General features: G+C 36.4%; 1 protein-coding gene across 1 annotated transcript in view; it reads left to right on the forward strand.

Annotated features, from left to right (window-relative positions):
- Positions 1 to 1,786: 1,786 nt before the first annotated feature.
- LOC113507326 overlaps positions 1,787 to 23,421 on the forward strand; it is a 43,018-nt gene continuing 21,383 nt past the window's right edge. Inside the window, exon 1 of the mRNA XM_026890190.1 lies at positions 1,787 to 2,302. The gene's annotated coding sequence lies outside the window, so the exon portion shown is untranslated. The remainder of the gene's footprint in view (positions 2,303 to 23,421) is intronic.

Raw genomic sequence — 23,421 nt, forward strand, 5'->3', positions numbered from 1 at the left:
AATTGTTTGACCCATGTTTAGTGGTGATCCATTAAGTAGGACTGGTGGAACGTCATAACTTTTAGTGCCGCTTTAAAAAGCATTAATTCACTTTTTTTTAATATTGTACTTGAGCCCATGAGCCGCCGCATATGCTTCACAAATTCGAATCAATTTGTTCAATGCACTGATCGAAGGACTCAGCAAAACCATGTCATCTGCGTAGCTAATATTATTTGTCGTGTTTCCATTGATGGAACACCCAACATTGGCTTTGCTGAGTTCAACGATCAGCCCATTAATATACAGATTAAACAATTTTGGCGAGGTTTATACCCCCTGCCTGACTCCGCAATCTAATCTATACTCGTCAGAATATGAGTCTGCCCACCTCACAACATTCATTTGATTGCTGTACCAATACCTAAACAGATTAATAGTAACCTCTGGCACAGTTGTTTCTGCTAACATCTTTTCCCATGTCTGTCATATGACACTAAATCAAATGCCTTCGACAGGTCCAGAAAACAGGCATATACTGGCGTTTTTTCTGCTCGTATAGTACTGAACAGTATGCTTTGAGGCAAAGAATAGCAGTCTCAGTAGATAGTTTGGATTGAAACCCAAACTGAGCGTCACTTAATGACATATGCTTATTCAATTGCTTATCAAGCAGACTGTCCAGCACCTTCGCTAAGATAGTAGCTAGCGAAATGGGCCTGTAGTTGGACCCGTCGGAGGCGTCACCTGTTTTGTTTTGATGATTGGTACAACAACCGTCTTCATTAAATCATCAGGGAGATATGAGTGGCTGATACAAAAATTATAAAAACATCGCCAAACTCGCGGAAGATGTTTGCCAGCAAACCTCAAATGCTCTATGCTGAGACCGTCAAGCCCAGGTGACTTCCCTCTCTTCATACCATTAATTATTGCTACAATATCCTTCGCACGAACCAAAGTATTCATGTCGGACATGACAGTATCAGCACGAGGTCTTTTTGAAGAAAGCGCCCCTTGGATGTTACAGGGCTGAGGCTGTACCATAAATTGGTCCTTAAATAAATTAGAGATGCCTTTATGATCACAAATACCATTCATGCTCACGGGTAAACTATTCTTTGGCACAAGTTTGTTCGTAAGTTTCCAAAAACTATTAAAATCTAATCTATAATAATTTCCTCTAAAATTATACTCATTAGAGTTATTATTTTAGAGTGTATGCAAAATTGTTTAATTTAATATTAAAACGATTGCAACGACATATTCTGGCTTTTAATGAGCCTACACTAAAAATAACTACCTAAAGAAAAAAAGAATGTGTGAAAATCATTCGAGTATGTAATTCGTGGTACACCCGCTAAACAACCGCAGATGACCAATGACATTTAAAATAATGTTGCCAGGTGCGTAAAGTTACCTCTGGGGCAGTAAAACCGGGTAAATTGAAATCATTTACATAAACTTCAGAATTACTGTTTGAAAATACCTATGCAATCGGATATTCGAACATGCTAATTTATTCTCATATAAATTTGATTAGTGAGTACGATGAAAGACGGTTATTTTCATTTAAAACATTACCCGGAATACTGACTTTCGTGACGATCATTTATGGTTAAACGATTTGAGTCGCTAGGAGGCGAATTTCATGATTAAGAACTTCGGTTGGCTCTGAAAGAAGTTGGGCAATCCTTCAAGTACTCGTGATTATACTGTTGCATTATGAAATCATTACTATACTATATTAGATACTATAAATAGACTGTCAAAGTTGATTAATTTAAAATTAACGCATATTGCTGCTTAATATGAATAAAACAATTTCATAAAAAATAAGCTAACAAAAAAAAGCTCTTTGCTACCCTAAAGTTGTGATCAAGGGTAATTTAACTCTGCGACCGGGCAACCCAAACCTAAATGCGCCATTCCGCGGCGCGCTACGTCACACGGCAGCCGCTTGCCGCTCGCGTTAACATCATAATAAACTTGAAAATAACATAAACTAAACATAATACAGTGAATATAATCAAAATACAGTGTTGTTATATAATAATAACGATCGCTCATCGTTATTAGTGAGTGATAGAGTGATAAAAAGAGTTAAATTGTGTTTCGCAATAGTCGTCTTAAAATTGATGTCAATATTGTGTTAAAGTTGTGTTGGCCGAACGGCTGTGAGTGCTTGTGTTTCGGCCGGTTTGCCCACGTTACACACGTTGGCCACGCTGCCCAGAGGCCCAGCGCTGGGCAGTAAGTCAGTAACAGCTGTATCCAGGTGACAATTTAAGGGAGTGCATCGGATGACCTACATTGAGTGACGGTAATGCAGTGTGACGTCATTGGTGTTCGTCGTTCGATTTTTGAATGTTTCGGCGGTTTTTGGCGCGCGACTTTTTAATTTTTTACTAGCGATGAGGTTTATAATATTGACATAGTTTAGAGGAGATATTTGTTACTGCGTAGTTACTGTCTACAGATGCGCCCGAGCTTTTAAAGCTCCCCCTTTTTTAAGATGGATATAATTCCTTTCTTGCTTATTTGACTATTTGGAGGGTATCTAACCTGGCGAGTTTTTTAAATAAATGATTCAGGCTGTGCCTTTGCCCAAAGATAAAATAGGTGTGTTATCTATGCACTAAACACACATACTCAGTGCAGGGAAGATAGGAAAGCATTCATAATTGTTATGACACCAGTGAATTGACATTTAAATTAATTATGGTTTTTAATCAGACACAGGATACAAGGATTACACAGGACTATGCTGCCAGGAACAATATTCTATCTGTCTCTTTGGTATTTATATGTAATATAGCATAATCTTATAATTTTTGAATTACTTTTTTTTATCTTGCCTATTATGACTCACTATAAGCTCAGGCCTCTCTCATATTCCGTGACCCTGTATAGTACCAATCTATTTAAAATATGAATCTATCAATTAAAAAATTAAAGAACATTACATAATCTAAGTTCGGATTTCAATAACACATGTGGCCAATGTGTTCATAGAGGCTGTCTGTATTCTATGTTAACCTTGCCATATTTCATAATATTACTTTTTAATTTTGTAATAAATAAAAGCAGACAACATCACATACAATGTTCTGAACCCAAAGTAAGTTGCTAAAACACTTGTGTTATGGAATTCAGATACAACGAAGTTACCACAACCACCCAGACCCGAGACAGTGTATAAATGTGAATTTTTACATTGATCTGACCGGGGATCGAACCCGGGACCCGAGAGCTAGCGACACCTTAAAACCGGTGTGCCCGCTACTCGACCACGGAGGTCGTCGTAATAAAGCAATGAAGTAATTTGTTCAACAGGACACAGGTACAACTAGACAGTAAATATAAGTTTCTAATTACCAGACCTTATCAATAACAAACAGGTGTTTATGTTGAGTGCCTAACATGTGTGGTTGGTCACGCATTGTGCTTAGATTCATAACACTGGTTTACAATACACAATATTATATAAAGTCTATACATATCAGGTACTAATAGGGTTGGAGCAGGACCATCATCTCATGGTCATCTGGCTGTACTTCATGAATTGCAATACCTAGACTGTTGGAATTCACACATGTTGATGTCACTATCAACTATAAAATAAAGTTTAGCAAGTGCTGTCATGGTTGTTATCTTACTAAAAAGGTCTGAATCTTAATATTTTTTTTTATAGAAATACTGTATATTAAATAAATAAACAATTGAGTTATTTTAGTGGTAATTCTCATTGTAGTTTTACCTGAATATTTTTTAGTCAGCTTTATTTTTAAACTAATTTATACCCTTGTGTACCTAAATAAATATAATATAGAGCTGAATAAATAAGCTTCTACTATTATAACGACAAAAACATACAATCAACGTCAAAAGAAAGTTAATTACTAATTCACAGTAATGAAAAAAACAGCAAAATTGGTTCAGCAAGTCCAAGTTCAGCACTAACCATCTTAATAAACACAGACGAATGAAGAACTTCCTCCTTTTTGCTGCAGTCGGCTGACAATACATGTGTATGTATAAATTGTCGCGACATTCGAGTCATCAGACGCGCCGACACACATTGTTATACATGTAGGTGCTCCGGCCACATTGTTTTGGTTACATATGTTCCTATCAAATCAAATCAAATCAAATCAAATCAAATCAAATCATTTATTTCGCTTTAAATATGGGTACAGACAGATGTTAGTATTTAAGCCAAATTTAGTTCCACACATTATGCCTTACGCAGCATGCGAAAGTATGAACACCAGACATGGTGTTATTTAAATATAGAAAAAAAAAATAGATAAAATTAATGAAAGTTAAGTAAATTATATTACAATGAGGTAATTCAGTCTTAGCGTAATAATATACTTAGGTGCAATATCACGCAATTAATAATCATAAATGCTGTAGGTACTAAAATCTGTGGTCGAAAAACTCTTTAAGGTCATAATAAACATTGTTTAATAAATAGTGCTTTATTTTACGTTTCATTTGCAGTAATGGTAGTTCCCGTATATCTTTCGGAATCTTATTAAATACCTTAATGCACGTTATGAGACAGTTTTTGTGGAATAATGCAGTTCTACATGACGGCATCAACAGACGCGTTGGATCTCTTTTTGAGACATTGGGTTGATTTTCTCGTACGGAAAAGAAATGTTCTGGATTTGCTTTAACAAAAACACAAATTTCCAGTATATATAACCCCGTTAATGTTAATATTTTCTTTTCCTTAAACAGAGTTCGACAGCTTTCAAGAGGACCTACATTACATAAAGCTCGAATGCATTTTTTTTGGGTAAGAAATGCCTCTGTTAGCATCTGTCGAGTTACCCCACAATAGCAATCCATATCTAAGACTAGATTCAACAAAACCATAATAAGCCACACGTGCAGCATTAGGACCCGCAGTATGCTGAAGTTTACGTAATGCATAAATAAATTGATTAATTTTTTTACAGAGATTTTTAACGTGTAGTTTCCAATTCAAATTTTGATCAATAGTTATACCTAAAAATTTTGTATCTTGTACTTCTAATAATTTATTGCCGTTACAGATAATGTTTAATTTTTGTGATTTTGTCTTATAATTTTAAATTCTATATAATTTGTTTTAGTAGCATTGACTCGAAGATTATTATGTTCTAGCCAGTAGATGATAGAGTTAATTGTACAATTTATTTCCTGTTCATATGTTAATGACTTATCGGTGTAGGGAATGAGAACTGATATATCGTCGGCGAAAAGTACTGACTGGTGTTTTATGGCGCACGGTAAATCATTTATATAAATAATAAATAGCAATGGTCCCAATACACTGCCTTGTGGCACGCCATATTTGCTTTCAATGTATGTTGACCTATAACTCTCCATTTCTAGGTTTTTATTGATATTTGATAATTCAACGCATTGCTTTCTATTTGTTAGGTAGCTTTCAATCCATGAAAGTGCTGGACCTCTGATACCGTACTTTTCGCATTTATATAGTAGAATTTTATGGTCCACACAGTCAAAAGCCTTAGACATATCGAAAAATATGGCGGTTATTGGTACTTTTGCGTCAATATACTTGGTTATGCTGCGTACGAGTGAAAACCCAGCAAGTGTAGTCGATTTGTTTCTTTGGAAACCATTCTGTTCTGATCTTAAAATATTATACTTTGTGACAAATTCTGTAATTCTACTATGCATCGTTTTCTCAAATACTTTGGATAGAATAGGAATGAGTGTTATTGGTCTATAGTTACTAACGTCATGACGGTCATCTTTTTTATGCAATGGTTTAACTATAGATGTTTTAAGTTTATCAGGAAAGGTTCCATGTTCGAAAGATAAGTTTACTAGGTGTGCAATAATTGGAGTTATTTCTTTGACACAAGATTTCAATATAATTGTATTAATAGAATCGTAGCCAACTGATTTAGTATTATTTAAAGAATATATGACACGTATAACTTCGCTTTCAGAGCAGGGAGTTAAAAACATGGATGATTGTACATTAAAATTTTTAAAATAGTTAATAGGTTTCTTTTTTTTTGGACATGCATTATTTTGCGCTGCATCAATAAAGAAACTGTTAAATATATTGGCCATCTTTAAAGGTTTATCTTCTTTTGTGCCATTATCATTTATCCATTCAATATTATTATTTTTTATGTAATTATGCTCATCCCCTTTAATGATTTCCCATGTAGCTTTACTCTTGCTTTTTGATTTAAGTAAATGGGCCATGTTGATGTTTTTCTTTGACGATAGTACACACTTCTTTAGCAACTTGGAATACCTATTATATTTAACTTTATCTTGTAAAGTTTTGTGTCGGTAATAATTATCTATTAATTTTCTTTTATTCTTACTTGCTATTCTTATGCCCTTGGTAATCCACTTTGGGGCAAGATCGCCTCTTTTAATTTTGCATTTCTCTAGTGGGAAACAGAGATTAAATAGCAGACATAATAGATCATGAAAATTGTTAAACATGCTGTTAAAACTTTCATCTTCAATTTCTTTTTCCCATGAAATATTTTTAATGCAATCACGAAATTTCTCAATATTACTTTTACAATAGTTTCTCTGATTTATATACCAGTATTTTAACGAGTGTATTGGTTTCTTTACTTCAAAGCTTAGTGTTTGGCAAGTGTTGTGGTCAGATAAATGAAAATTGAACAAGGCACCATTAACTTCTTTAATATTGCTAGCTATGTGGTCTATACAACTGTGTTTTCGAGTTGGTTCATTAATATGTAGTTTGAGATTATAATTATTTAATAGATTTTTTAAATCTTCCGTTACATTATTATTTTTAAGAGTATCTATATTCAGGTCGCCACATAATATGACTTTGTGTTTATTCATTTTTAAAGCTAGTTTGTGTAAAAGCAAATCTAATTTATTAAAAAATATGTTGACAGGAGAGTTCGGTGTTCTATATATACATATAATTATACATTTAAATGATGGAATCTCAATGCCACAACATTCAAAAACTTTGTCTGCAGATATTTCTAGGCATACGTTTATGACTTTAAATTCTATTAATTTCTTAATAAGTATGCATACACCTCCTCGTTTCTCTTTGGCCCTGTAATATCCTGAGGCCAGTTTTAGATGCTTAAATTTAATATTAGGTTCATCACCCCTTCTAACAAAAGTTTCACTTAAACAAAAAAAGCTTAAATCGTATCCATTTTCTATTAATTCTTCAATACATAACTCAATAGATTCAGTTTTGTTTAGGAGCCCTGCTATATTTTGATGAACCAATGTTGTACTATATTTTTTGTTGTTATTGACGAAAACATTGCGTTGTAATTTGAATAGGCGATTTTTCTACCACAGTGTTATCAGATGAACATATAGTTTTAAAGTAGTAGGGAATCGTGCCAATTTTTGGTTCTTGTTTGGTAAATAGTTGTTTTGAAGTATTGTCTATTGATTTTATCATGCATATCTTATTTGAGGAATTTCGACCACTTATTATAGTTTTAATGTTTTTTATGTAATTTTGCTCATAATATTCGGAATCTAACAGTAAATTAATTTGTTTACAAACGTTAACGTGATATTGGGCCTTAGTAACATTTAAACAATGAATAAAATTACAATTGGGTGTGTTATAACACAACGTCTTTAACATACTGTTTAACTTGAATTTATTTAAGTATTTATTATTATTGACGTTAAGTATAAAAAATTTGGAATTTTTGTGTAGTTTTACCACAGCAGCTAGTTCTAAAAAGATGTTCGTGACATTTGTATCATTTTCCCCTACACATAGTATGAAGTTGTTAATTCTTGACTGATTTAATGTATAACAATATTTAACAATTTCTTCTGTCTTAGCATAGGGTTTCGTAAAAGAGAAAATGTCATAATGTTCAAATTGGGTGTTATGTCTTAATCTAATTAATTGTGAAGCCAAGTCCACACACTGTTGACCTCCAAGAATAAAAAGCTTTTTCTTCAGTGGGCTTTCAGAACTGCTTTCATATTTGTTCACTGATAAATTACGAATATTTGAAGTATCTGGACACAAACGGCTATGGACAGCCGAAATACTCTCTTGAATACTTATTACATCTTCATCTGAATAATATAATAGTTTAACAACTAAAACATACAGCCGTCTTTGAACAAAATGCTACTGGGACAAACTTTACTTACTACTTGACGTGAAATGTGGCTATTTCACTGTAAAAATTGGTTCGTCCAGTCTGAAATTCTGAGGTGCCAATCATAAAAAATAAAATCAGACTTCGAAAATGTCCCCCTTCTTGGAGTCGATTGATAGCCAATCATCCGGATGAAACCAGACAGGAGTTTTGATTGTATCCGGCCAAACTTCACTGGATTTTGTTACACGGACTTGGTATTCGATTTTATTACATTTAATTTGACTGCAACAAGATTTATAGTAAGAATAATTAATGTTGTTTTTAGAAACTATTTTTGTCGTACAGAAAACTCACAATAATGCAGGGAAATCGTCTCTCGTAGCCCAAATATCCTTCCAAACTGGCTGATACGTCTGGCTATAAGGTTTTTCGTCCTGTCAACCCAACCATGCATAATATCAAACTTATGAACGAGTTACATAATACCTTCAACTTCATATCAATCTCGTAAGGTGTGTGTGTCGCCTCTACTGTCACTCTAACAGGTTTTCAATTTCCGGATTTATGAATCTATTCTGTTAATCGCACTAATATTATAAATGCGAAAGCATGAGTGTGTTTGTTTGTATGTACGTATTCAATATTTATGAACTCTCTTACTCACGGCTTCGCCCGCCTGGTTGTAGGTTTAAGCTGCAACGACATTACGTTCCTTAACCCAAGTCGGATGAAAGCAGCCTTTATGTTAATCCAAGATATCAGTTTTCTACATACCAAAAATCATCGATTTCGATCTAAACGTTTGGGCGTGAAGAAGTAACAAAAACACACTCTCATGCTGTTGTTTGCTAGTTGTTGCCGCCCTCTACAAAACGAAACTGACATAAAATCGGGATAAAAATTATCCTTTATGCTAATACTGGTTATAAACTATATCTGTACCAAGATTCGTGTAAATCCGAACAGTGGTTTTTGCGTGTAAGAGGAATAAACATTCATACATATTATTAAGTTTCGCGGTTATGCATCAGCAAATATTAATTGGGTAGTTAGATTGAGAATGACCTACGCCTCAACACTGCTGTCTATAAGGAACCTCCTTGAAGCTGTCACTTAAATACTTTAATAGGTCGTTACTGAGGTCGTGTTTTGACCTTCCTTATTCTACAATTAGGTGACCTGCGTAGTGCTCCTAGCCTGAGCTAATATAGGGCGCTCTATGTAGGGCGGTGCGTCCTTGTCAGCCTCGCACTGGAGGCTCACCAGCCCCCGCAGGTTATGTAACTTACTTGTATACTCACAATTGAAATCTTCTTATGAAAATCGAAATGAAAAGTTTATTTAAAATAGTTTTTTTAGGCAATTCTTAGGTGTACGGTTCCAAAATGTCATTTCTGCAGAAGAATCGACAAGAAACTACATTTTATATATCGTATGGTTTATATACCCCTGGTGTCAGAGTGTAACCCACCCCGCACCCGTAGTCCTCTGACTGACTAAGTTCTCAGGTTTGTCTTCCTCACGACATTTTCTATCACTGTTTGCATTCAGGCGTAGGACAGACAAGTTTTGGAGAGAACACCCCAGAGCTTACGTAACTGATACAACACTGTTCTGAACTCAAAGCTAAAGTAAAGTTTATCAGATCGTGTGAATATCTACTTTGAAATTTACATACTTACCTACCTAATTTAAATAATGATTAAGACGTTAGGCAGACGCATCTTTTTCTTAAACCTTGTTGTGCCCGAAGGGGCCGGTATTCTCAGTCATAGCATACCATCTGTTAACATATTATTATATTATACTATGGCAGCAATCAAGTATTGAAGGATAATATTTTTTTAACAACTCTCTCAGTAAGGTAATTAATCCTTGTGTCGCGGGGCTTCACAAACTTAAAATCTGGTGCATAAAGACACCCAGACTCAGGACAAGCATTCGTGGATCACACAAATGCTTGTCCTACGCGGGGATCGAAGTCGCGACACAGTGGGTTCGGTGTGTTGACCTAATCCACTCTGCCCCCTAAACTAATATTTAAAACAATAGTAGGTGCCCCTCAAATTTAATAAGTTACTGCTGCGCTAACAGGTAACAGAAAAAGCATAACACCTCTTATAAAAAAAAACATACAGTGCACTTGCATACCTAAGCTTGGTATCATGGCACCACTGCAGCTTGGTGCATGTGACTTGAATATTTGTGAATACCCTTGCAAAGATTAAATTGCTTAGATTAGAAGCTACTTTTAAATAAAACTAGAATGAATTTTGTTCCTGATCGTACAGTCGGTACGTATTGTGTAGTTCAGTCCGATCACACGCCATTGCTATTGTATTGAACGTTCAGGTTCACTGCTATGGCTCGGGTTCGACTCCCGGCGCTGTAAATGCGTAGCTTTATAGTCTATAACTTTATTTTGATTGGATTTGCCTCTCGACTCGGTCCTTTCACACGGTCTAATGCTTGGTTTATTTTTAGTTTGGTATAGAATTAGCTTTTGCCCGCGCTTTGCCTGTTATAAATATTGGTTATTGTGGCATAAAGTACTAATACCTTTAGCTTTACTTAGAGGTTAAGCTAGCCCTTTACAAAATTATATCACAAGTGGTTTAGCAGTTTAGCCATGAAAGTGCATCAGACGGACTGCCATTTTGAAATTTATAATATAAGTATGGATTACAACAACACTTAGTTCAGCTGAGGGAAATTAATTACTTCATTAATGTAGATAACTAACAGACTTAATTTGACGTTAATCAGAGATAATGAATCATGTAAGCTAATGGACGTCAATTAGTTCCTGATTGTGTTTTCGAGTTAATATCTCCTTTCCAATGATTCTCTTGAAGTAAGACGTATTATAGTCTAGTTGTACGATTGAAGTATACTGCCAAATCCAAGGTCCCGAATACAACCATAAAGCGAACATAAGACAAATGTTGCGAAAGTTTTAGAATTCAGTATTACACAGCTTATGTGTTTCTAAAGGCATGTTAAACTGTGTGTCCTGCTTGTGATCTCTCTCTCTGTATGTGTCCATCTCGCTATGAGAGTGCACCTGTCTAGAACATTATTATTATTTTGTTAATAGATTCACGGAGTTTGTCACCAAATGGATTTATGACGAGTTGACAATTAGTATTTGTTGCTATAAAACTGTCTGCTTATCATTCCTAAGGACAGCGGTGCCTCAGTATGTTCCGTTTCTGCCCTTTGAGAAAGGAATCCCTAAAAAATACACAAAAATTCTGACGTCTATATCCCAAATGATTTGCCGTCCCATTGCTTTTGAACCTCACCCATTACCAGAGCATTGTCTAACACACAACGCCTCCGAGTCTACCACCACATCTTGAACTAATAATACATATAATGCCATTGTATAAAAGAGATGCCGCTCTAACCGTGCATAGCCCTGTCCCGCTTTCAACATCTATAAGAATATCACTAGAATACGTGTCGAACGAGCTTCTGATCATTAGTCAATTGTTTTCCGCCGGTAGTTGCCCATTCTCGTCACAATAGCTCGGGAACACTTTCTTCCGCGCCCGCAGTACAGGCTGTGACGTCACGCCCCCCTCCCGTCACCCGCCCCCCGCCCCCTGCCCCCCTGCCCCCCAGGCTCCCTAGTGCTTGACGCAAGTACTGAGTTACGTACAGCTCTGACATTTAGGGCTGCGGTCGGGATCTCTTTGAATTGTGATGCTTGAATATCGATTGAAATGGAGGGTAAGTAGATGTGTTCAAGTTGTATAACGATTTAGGTAAATAAACAATTTGATATATTATTATCACGTTCATTTATTTCTGCAAGAAAACTCTTTCAGTTGACCTGCAAGGAGAGTATTGTATATAAAATGTCAAGAACGTGAAACCTGTTTGTGACTTTAAGACTAATCATGACAAAAATCTCTCACTGAGGCAACGCTGTCAGCCCGTCTGTTACCGGGCTGAATCTCGGAAACCGTTATAGTTAGTTGAAATAGGCACTAGTTGCCTGGCATTAATGCTGAACTGAGGCCTTTTTTTGGTGCAGCTGCAGGGTACACTTCCTTTGTAAATGTTATGTACCAATTAAAAACTGATTTTATTTCTTTCAAATATTTCTGTTGCTGCTATAGCTAACTAAAAAAATAATTAAATGTTTGGTTCAGCAACTGTTGTTACATTTCATCATTTGATAGGTGATCCTTTTTGTTTTTTTATGTCCTACTTGTAGGGAACTCTTAGATTCACGAGACTAAGTCCCACTTGTCCGGTTTTTATTCACACTTGTCAAAATAATTATTGCTAATAATTGCTATCAAATAAACAGTACGTATTGCAATCAGTAAAGCAAAAACAAAAATTATAAATTTCAGTAAAATATGGAGCAAATATCTACAAAAATTTAAGTACAGCTTTAAAAATGTATGTTACATCAAAAATGTAAGGTCTGTGAGTGACTGATTACTTTATAATTGTATAAGATGTTATTCTCGTACTTTCTTCTTCTCATAATAAATTCAGATCAATAATAAATGAACTTCCCTTAAGTACTCAAGGTATACACGGGAAATAACCGACACACATCACAGCTCAAAGTTGACTGCACGGATAGCCGAGTGGTTGAGGTCACCACGCCAGAACCTACTGTGCGAGATGTGTTGCGGTTTCGATCCCCGAGTAGGACACGCATTTGTGTGATCCACGTATGCTTGTCCTGAGTCTGGGTGTCTTTGTGCATGTGACTTGAATGTTTGTGAAACTCCCTGCCATACAAGTATTAAACTCCGTTAAATATAAAACCCGTTGATTAAGCGAGACAATGAATAACACGGCCTAGAGTGACTTCTAACAAGGAACAATCTTAATACAGGGCTGATAGCTCGCCTTTGTACACATTATATCGTTTCATTATTACATTCCTTATTATAATATTCTGTTTATACCAGATACAGGTTATTTCTCTATTCTTTATTCATCTATAACTTCTTACCTTGCCATCGTAATACATACATATACGAAACAAACGTATTAGTTAAATCTAACCTACCGTAAAACGGAGTGAATAAAGTTTGCAGGGATGAATAGAAAATAGTGTTTTTTTAGAAGTTAAATTCCAAATCTTAATAGGAACTCTGTTTCTGTCCACCCCAAAAATACTACTATTTACCACGTATAACTTACAGAAAATTACTCGATAAAAATGACTACTATGACCCAAAAAATATTTAACAAACTGAGAAAAAAACTCTAAATACTTGTGAGTAAACCGTTGCATCCATTAATAACGCAAAATCTAGATCGATAAAAAAATAAAACTACTTAGAATTTGGTAAATAAACGTTGTTATTTAATGAGGAGCTCGTGGCTAAGCTATAACCGCATAAGTGATTCGATCACAGGTTAAGCTATGCTTGACGCGGTTGGTCCGTGGATGGGTGACCATCTTTGTCATTACGAGTTCCTCCGTGTTTCGGAAGGCACGTTAAATTGTGGGTCCCGGCTGTTATTCCTACATCTTTGACAGTCGTTACAGATAGTCAGAAGCTGAAAAAAGTCTGACAGCCAGTCTAACCAAGGGGTATCGTGTTGCCCAGGTAACTGGGTTGAGGAGGTCAGACAGGCAGTCGCTCCTTGTAAAACACTGGTACTTAGCTGAAACCGGTTGGACTGGAAGCCGACCCCAACATAGTTGGGAAAAGGCTAGGCCAATGATGAAACGTTGTTATTTAATAAAGGACTACATTGAAGACAATTATAATTACTGTTTCATAAAATTACGCATTACCGACCAGATAGGAATAAGGGAGTATTGAAAGATATATTTATTAAGAAAACTCCAATTAAATTATACAAATAGTAATTTTTATGACGGATATTCTTAGAAAACTCCTTGTCTTGATAATAATTGTTACATAAATATAAGCGTTTTCTTGGTAGAGCATATCAGTTGTATTTTTTTGGTTAACTCATGTGTATGTTACTCGGCACGGAACTGAGAGTTCATTCAAAGAAAATAAGTTAGCCGGAGACAACTACATATTTGGGGAGGATATATGATCTGGTGAATTTATTATTATTTTCCTTCTGTTTATTACTTTTGTTTTATTGTTTTATAAATTAGATTTAGTAAAAAAGTCGAGTGGTTAGTGGCCATGAATGTTAGATGCCGAAAGTCCTGGGTTCATATTCCCACCTAGGATTAATGTTTGACGAACACGGCCATTTGTTTTGCGTCTGGGTGATTTAACTTCTTTCTATCTAAAATGCAAACCTGTATTCATAATTAGCATTCCGCTTAAAAATGCAAGCAAAAAGCCCATTTACCCTTTACAAGACAACTCTTCACACGTCACAAATGTAATCACTTAATCCGAACAATGTCGCTCTACCCTCCTCCCTTACGTAACCAACATCATAGAGATTGCCAACTCGAGCTCGAAGCTCTAGCTCATAGGGATGGAAAGAATATTCGCATTTGTTCGCGAATGCTCGCAAAATTTTGAAAAGTGACACAGATTATCTATACTAATATATAAACCTGAAGAGTTTGTTTGTTTGTTTGTTTGAACGCGCTAATCTCAGGAACTACTGGTCCAAATTGAAAAATTCTTTTTGTGTTGAGTAGACAATTAATCGAGGAAGGCTTTAGGCTATAAACCATCACGCTGCGACTAATAGGAGCGAAGATACAATGGAAAATGTGAGAAAAAACAGGACGGGTATAGATCATAACTTACATCTTCTTCTACCCACGGGAACGAAGTCGCGGGCAACAGCTAGTTTTAAAATAAAATTATTAGCTGATTGCATACTTCTTTTTGTGGTTTTTATCGTCTTAATTAATATATATGAACTGTAGCATTAGCAAGAATGAGGCATTTTCGTTGTTTAAATTATTTTTAAAATCGCTTTAGTGTTTCCTAGATTACTCTGTACATCGTCACAGAATCATCAAATATTCGCACTTACCCTTCGAGCCTCGTTATCAGAAATTCGCATTCGCATTCACAAATAGTCAGAAAGTGGCTTTCATCACATCCCTACAAGCTATATTACTCGCTATTATGATCCGAACTCCTACAGCCATGAAAGAGACAACACTACACTCCTAAATAGCTCCATCTCTTTCTTACACAGTTGACAAAGCGGCATCACCTCTCGTACATAACTACGAAGCTTGGAAACAGATAGTGGGGTACGTACAAATGGACAATATTATCCCGTTGTCATGGTTACCGAGTATCTGTGGCGCGAAAAAATATAATTGGATGTTTCTGTTGAGACGAGGTAAAAAGTAAATTGGATGGGGGAGGGGGGAACTGAGAAATGGCCTGAAATACTAGGGATAAGCTAACAGTAGAGATGAAGTGTAGAGATGAATAATAGTTTCAGTAAATCCCTCTGCTGTGCCCTGGTCTACAATTGTAAGCTAGATTTACCACGTTAGATTAAATGATTAAGAGGAAATTTTGTTTACCTGTACTGCACTATTTTTAAAAAGTGTTGTCCTTATGATTCTTAGTATAGATTTGTATGGTGCAGGTTCGATCCCCAACGTAGGCAAACACTTACGTGATTATTAAAGTTATACGTAGTTTCTTTATTATTATACTAGCTGATGGCCGCGACTTCGTCCGCGTGGTTAGGATTTTTTTAACGGAAGCCCTCGAAGAATATTTTTTCATGTTTTTTCCACATTTTCCATTGTATCTTCGCTCCTATTAGTCGCAGCGTGATGGTTTATAGCTTTAAACCATCCTCGATGGATGGTCTATTCAACACAAAAATAATTTTTCAATTTGAAGCAGTAGTTCCTGAGATTAGCGCGTTCAATCAAACGAACAAATTCTTCAGCTTTATATATTAGTATAGAGTATAGATTATAAGCCGTTATTGACAAAGGGTAAAGGAAAACATCGAAAGAAAACATTTAATTAAAATACAGGAATCTCAAATAGTTAACCCGCAGTGAGCTAGCGTGGATATCAATACTTGAAACCTTTCCTATACGGCGAGAGGCCTGTGTCCAGCAGTGGGACATTAATAGGCTGGTATTATGTTATTGATTTCAATTTTACTACATACCCTATGTCATTGTGAAGTGCTATTCATTACGATCTCAATTATGATCAATCCTTGATCCGTCTATAGAAGGGCGCTTAGCCTTTGTCCCACTGTGGGACATTAATAGGCTGATGTTACTCTTATAACATCCCATAATCTTAATGCCAATCGTAGCTTACTAAGGGGATAATAGAATTCAGTTTTCATACAATTGAATTCCGTTTTCTTAATAAGATAAATTAAGTTTTGACCTATGGTAATTACTATCTTCTAACGTTACATTTTAGGGTTTCGTACCGAAAGTCCTAACCCGGAACCTTGTTACTAACGGTCCGGTGTCCTTCAGTCCCTTACCAGGCTGTATCTCATAAACCGATATACCTAGACCATTGAAATTGTCACAGATGTTGTTATTCTGTTGCCGCTGTAACAAACATTGCCGTGTACAATTACATTAATATTAAAGGTGTTTAACAAGGGGTTTCCTCCATGCTAAGTGTCTGGCAATCAATAACCGAATTTTTAATAATATCCTGAAGGTAATCACGAAAAATGGCGATTTATAATTTGACGTAGGTAGATCGATATTTTTGGCACCTTTAGGACCGTTTATCTGCCAAAGCCACCATGAGCCAAACTCCATAATCGACCTTACCTTACCTACGTTGAGAGCATCCGCTGACAAACTTTCAGCTTCTATAAAATAACGTAGGTCTGGCGTCCACCATTGATGGGCGGTCTTAGACCATTATTTTCACTCATCGATCTATTCCACATCCTCACCTCAGTTATCAGGTTAAGCACTAGTCACCACGCAGTGTCTGCAGCTGCTTCGGATCGATACACTTTCACCGCGGCCCCAGGAGAGCGGTGACGTCACTTTACGAGCTGGCGGTGCCTCGGCTCCAGACAACGCAAGCAACAGACTTGAATCGAAAACAAAATCGTAAAGGATGTCTGAGTATGGTGATCGTGCGTACTGCTGACTTGCTCTATAGTTTACTAGCTGTTAAACGCGACAAATTACATCCCCTTTAAATCAAATACCCAGAACCCGCAGTACACAAACTTCATTTAAAATATTTTAAAACCAACTTCAGCCCAGAATGTAAGAAAGTTGAAAGCTTGTTTTTTAGAATTGTTTAATTCTAACCAATAGGGTGTTTGACAAAAGAAGAACTGTTTACTCCCTCAGACAGATTTCAGAAAAAATGTCAGACATTTTTTCTTTTACCAACATAATTCGATTTATCATATCAACCTTAGCGTGTCAATAAAAGCCATTGAATCATATTCCACATCTACCCTCAAATCTCGCAGTATAATCCAGTAATGTGTATGACGTCACTGTCGCACTGTTTACGAGCTCTAGATACGGTAGGTACCTGCTACCCGGTAGCTAGGTAGCTGGTACCTCCCGGTGACTTATTATTGATGCCGTCTGCGGGTAGTGACGCATTTCGAGAAAGTATTGTCGGCCTTGTAGGTTACGACTTGCGTACTTAGTTAGGGTTGTGTAGAAAGCTTTATAATAGGTATGTTTTTTTAACATTCTATTAGCTATTTGCTTCGTGTGATCGTTTTGGTTTTTAAATCCTTTGGGGATCTTTGCATTTTTAAAACGACTCCCTCAGTAAGTACATAATTTGATTCTTGTGTCGTGGGGTTTGCTCAAACATTCAAGTCACAAGCATAAGAATACCCAGACTCAGGACAAGCATTTGTGGTTCAGTGGGTTTTGTGTGGTGCCTTTCATGTGCGTCTTACAAATCAATTACGTCTGAGTCTATAGCCGGCTTACACACTAGTTTAAACTCTGATACCAGGTACTTACGACAAAAAAGAAAATTACATAAATACTACTTCTGATATATTCAAGTAAATAGTCAGTCGGAAGGAAAAAAGGTCGATTTTAGATAGGATGTCCAGACCATAGCTATAGAATAACCGTAGTTGTAATAAAATATAACAAGAGACCACTTGTTAGGACCTCCTTACTGGATAAACACCGCCATGAACCGGAAAAACAAGAGATCTGGACAATTCATACAGCTATCATCTACACGTAAGTAAGCACTGTAACGAACGAAAGTGAAAATAATTAAGGATTTTACCTAACATTTTCGTCGAACCTAAATGCGTGGGAAATATTGGTGATACACGAAATGAAGAACCGATCAGAAAGAAAGAAAAGGCATTTATTCGCCGCTATGACGCATATCGCGTATAGGACACATTACAGACAAAAGTACAAGTGTGATCGGACTTGCAACATAAATTGATTAAAGAAAAAGTCAAATACCGCATCCACGGACAGACCGACACACCACAAACTACTACAGTTTATAGAAGTCAAAAGTTAACAATAGCATTTTCGTTAAATTGCCAGGTATATATGCGTCATACCATGAGCTAAGATAAAACTTTACTTAGGCGAGTCATCTCGTCCTAAATGATTTGACACAATTTGGGGCATACTAATCTCATCTCAGCGACTCCTGTGTGTGTGTGTGTGTGTAGAAACAGCTATAATAAGCACATCAAAGGATGATGTCGGGTCTTATTATAAACGCTTTTGGGGAAGAACTTCCGGGTGTTAGAGTCTTGTAGTCTTGAAAGTTGTATTTATAGCAAATGATGATATAATTTTGTTTTATCATTATTAGCAGAAATATATTTAAGAACTAGCTGTTGCACGTTTCAAATAGAAAATAATCCACGGAAACATAAAATCGGGATAAAACTATTTTATGTGTTACTCATGGTTATTAACTATCTGTGTACCGAGTTTTGTCATACATACATACATAAATACAAACTTTTGCGTTTGTAATATTAGTATGATGTAAAAATATCAAATATCACAAAAATGTCTCTCAATTTTCCATTTGAATAAATGAAAGAAAGAAAATAAAATCTTATCCTTTTAGACAAGATTACCTGCCATCACAGTTTGTAAATAAAGCACACGTGTTTGATATCTGTTTTCTCGGACACTGGCTTCTGTATAATATAAAAGAACAAAATGGTCATCCATCATATGTATTTATACAGCTGTATCAACCGTTGCTTAACCTCCATTTTCATTCTGATAGCGCCAACTGTGTTGTTTTTTTAACTGTCTAGCTATTTCAGTTATGGGGTACAGCTTGATGACTGACAGCTTTAGTAATATTGCTCCGTATAACCTTTGTTAATTTTCCGAACAACGGCATCGAACTGACACCTTCTCGTGCGCCACCCACACGTGTACCCACCGATCAGCCGGATCCGGAGCATATCTTATCCCCCCCCCTCCGGCAGCACCCCGCGGCGACCCAATTAGTGCACGCGCCGCGACAGGTTACGTCACGACGCATCGCAGAGTCTACTCTCATTCGAGATGTGATGAAATATAAGGAAGGAGGGTCAGACAATACTGGAAATATGGATAGTTTTTGTTTAAAGATTGGGGATAAATTCGCTGTGCCTGTCTGGAGTTTAAAATCTCTCAAATGCATCTTTTCTGGTTCGACGGGGGAATCCTCATGAATTTCCACTTGGGTGAGGAAGTTGGTAGTGCCAGATCTTTTCAAAAAAATATCTGTCTACTTTATTTTTATTTCAATATTTTCTTTTGTTTTATTGAATAATCAGAACGTGGCGATGCATAAGGCACCGACAGGAATGCATCCTACTTCCTGCTATTATTATAAAAAATAAAGTTTGTAAGTATGGAAGGATATTTGTTACACTTTCACGCTAAAACCCGTACACGTATACTTTGTAACGTGGATTTTCTTAAAGGATAGTTTGTTATCACGATATGGGTTCCCGCGGGTGGAGCCGCTGGCTACAGCTAGATAATCGTAATTTGGTAATCTTTTCTATTGATTTTTATTCGCGTTTTGTTTATTATACACCAAGATTGCATTTTACTCCTGTATCTATTAAGTATCTATCATATATATCTTGAATTAAATGCAATAAAAATAATTGTTCTGCAGCAGACAGCTACAACGGCCGACCTTAAGTGATTATCCTTAATTAACCTAACACATGATAATTATTATCATCCGACTATGTACAGTCCTATTGTCGTTCTATTTCAAGAACACTCATTTAACCCAAGCCGACTGGTTGTCTGTATCAGCAAGTTTTCCTAGTCTAGTTATGTTCAGTCTACCTTTTCAGTTCGGGTGTATCTCCTATCTATCATATCTCAAAAAGCCGTTGTTCCCGAATGTCAGAGGTTGATATTGGACAGTTGTTTAATCATCACAAAGTGCATCCTGCTCAATCCTGCTGTGCGGACCTTGAACTATCCTCAATCTTATGAAAACACAGCCAGTTTTTCGGGTTCCGTATGTAAATTGTGAAAAACGGGCCCCTATTATTGAGCTGTCCGTTTGTTCTTTTCGTCCGTCTGTCCGTCTCCAGGCTTTATCTCAAAAACCGTCAGAGCTACCCTGTTAAAATTTTTTGATACTGTTTTCGACTGCCGCTTTAACAACAAATATTAAAATCAAATAATCACTTGTGTATTACTGATCAATTAAATTTAATTGTGTGTACACCCAAATATATTCGTCACCCAACTAATTAATTTCTCTTTAGCCTATTTGAACCCCAAATCTTGCAAGTCCAACTTGCACTTGACCGTTTCTATGAAATCAGCGTGTCACCAGCGCCCCAGTTATCTACGAATCAATATCGATCGCTGCACCCCGTCACCCCCGCCGGGCGCACCGAGTGCACCCGGTTCCCCTATGACCGGGACACCTCCCCACTCCCACCCCCCTTGAGCTACTCCCGGTGAAATTGTTGATCTGTAGGAAGACTAGGTGATTTGATTAACCTTTGCTTTTTTGCCGTTGATGTGAAGTAATGGTGATTTTGAATGGGTTCGCGAAGTGTGATGGGCTTAAAAATGAAGGCTTGGTTAGGATGTGGTGTGGTTTCATTTAAAAGCAGTGTTTGTTATAGATTTATTCAGAATGTTTCGTCAAAGTTTGAATGTATAGATGTGTGTATTTAGTTAAGTTTTTGAGCTTTAAAGTTCAACTTTTGTAAGAACTCTCAGATTGAACTATGTTTAACCGCAAATGTGTCAAAATATCAAAAGTAAGGTTCAGTTTGTTCCACCATTTTCCACAAGATGTCACTGTGCTTTGAGACGGCTTTTCTGAATGGCGGTGTTAAAATTTTCCGTCTATATTATAAGAGAGTCGAGGATTTTTTTTTGGTATCGTTTTATGTAATATTCGGATTAAAGTATTTTGGTAACCACGACCAGTTGCTTTTATTCAACCAACCCCCAGCTTAACCTTCCGATACCGAGGGTTAAACAAACTATGCACAATTATCGTCAAAATAATAAACAAAATTTGTTTTCTGTTACTTCAAATCGCTTTTTTACGCCGATTAATATTAAACGACTCATCTTTTAATCCTTGTGGCGCGGAGTGTTTCACATATATTCAAGTCACATGCACCAAGACACCTAGACTAATTTAATGCATTCCTGATTCATAAAATGCTTGTCGCAAACCGCAAAGTGGCTTTAACTACCCATGCAATATTAATATTATTCTAAAGTTTACGAAACAGATCATCACCCGTCATCTATTGATCATTGTATTAAATGCATTAAAAAAATTATTTAGCTATTTTATTTACCTACCAACTATATAGGTATGCAGAGCCATGTCTGCCAAATGTATGCTGATAGGTGTACCAATAGTATAATATTTCACTTTATCACTTTTTGCCTGAAATACAAGATTTACCTAGTTTAGGCTGATTTTTAGTCAGTCAGTCATAGCAGAAAGAGAAGATCCCCTCTCCTCTTTGCTTTTGCCCAGCCGTGGGTCAGCATGGACTCATAATAATAATGTGCAGAGCGTAATAAAGAAGATAGAGTCTGTGTGACGTCACTTGTTTCCACACTTGATCTATTAACCGACAGAAAAAGTGTTTTTCCAGAACAATAAAAGTTTTGCTTGAATATAAAACGGACGTCTAATTATGTTAGTAAGCTTAAGTGTGTTATCTACTATCGTTAAGTACCCACTAACACCTTGAATATGAGTATGGAAGACTTCTAGTCACTTGAAAAACTAGCTTAAATGACGTAACACAAATAATAATGGAATAGTGATAAAAGTTCTGAAGGAAAAACTGCGTCGATATACACCCTCGCCAAAAAGCTACCCTAAAACATTACCCTAAAGTTCAAATTCGCATAACAACTAAATAATTCTAGATTCCCTACAGGCGACACCGGTATCGATTGTCAAAAGGTGCCCTAAACACACGATTTTCAACCTTACACCTAGGAGTTACGGATGGTATTCCTGTAATGTAATGTTTGTTACGAGAACTTGACCGTGAATTCTGAATAAGGCCACAGAACAGGCCTCAGAGAGAGAGAAGTACCACTTGTTATAGTACTTAGAATATTAGTAGGATTATTGGAGGAAAGAGCACAGCGTGCCAATTTAAAAGGACAGTCCAAGAAATATTTTGCACTAGCTGTTGCCCGTGACTTCGTCCACATGGTCAGAAGATCTTGAACTGTTTTCGCAGCGCAAAGAACGGAAGCCCTCAAAGAGGAATAATTTTCACCGTTTTTTCTACATTTTCCTATTGTATCTTCCTATTCGTCGCAGCGTGATGTTATATAGCCTATAGCCTTCCTTGATTAATGGTCTATTCAACACAAAAATATTCTTTCAATTCGAACCAGTCGTTTCTGAGATTATCGCGTTCAAACAAACAAAATCTTCAGCTTTATAATATTATATAATATTATATAATATTATATATAGTATAAATAGATAGTATAGATTAGTTTATAGACATATACTCGCATTTTGAAATTGTCTGGACTTTAAAAGACACTGCAACCCCTGTTGTTTGTTTCGACATTCCTTCTTAGGGTAGTCAGATAGGAAATGTCGATTCCAGCGTTCTTAAAAAAAGACGGGTAAACGTGAAAGTTTTTAAGTATGGATGTTTGTTACTCTTTCACGCAAATACCGCAAAACGCATTTGGACGAAAATTGATACACAGATAGTTTATAACCAGGATTAACACATAGATTTTTATCCCTATTTTCTGTTTCCGCGGGATCATTTTTTATTTGTAGCGGGTGTAGCCCCTAGCAACAGCTAGTATAATAGTACTGCTGGTGTTATACCTGCCTTGTGGACCTCCATGGTCGATAGTTGTCTCTGCAGTATGACACCGCAGCTTCTAACACGGCTCCATCCATCC

Source organism: Trichoplusia ni, unplaced genomic scaffold, assembly GCF_003590095.1.
Source record: "Trichoplusia ni isolate ovarian cell line Hi5 unplaced genomic scaffold, tn1 tig00001557, whole genome shotgun sequence".
NCBI lineage: Eukaryota > Metazoa > Arthropoda > Insecta > Lepidoptera > Noctuidae > Trichoplusia > Trichoplusia ni.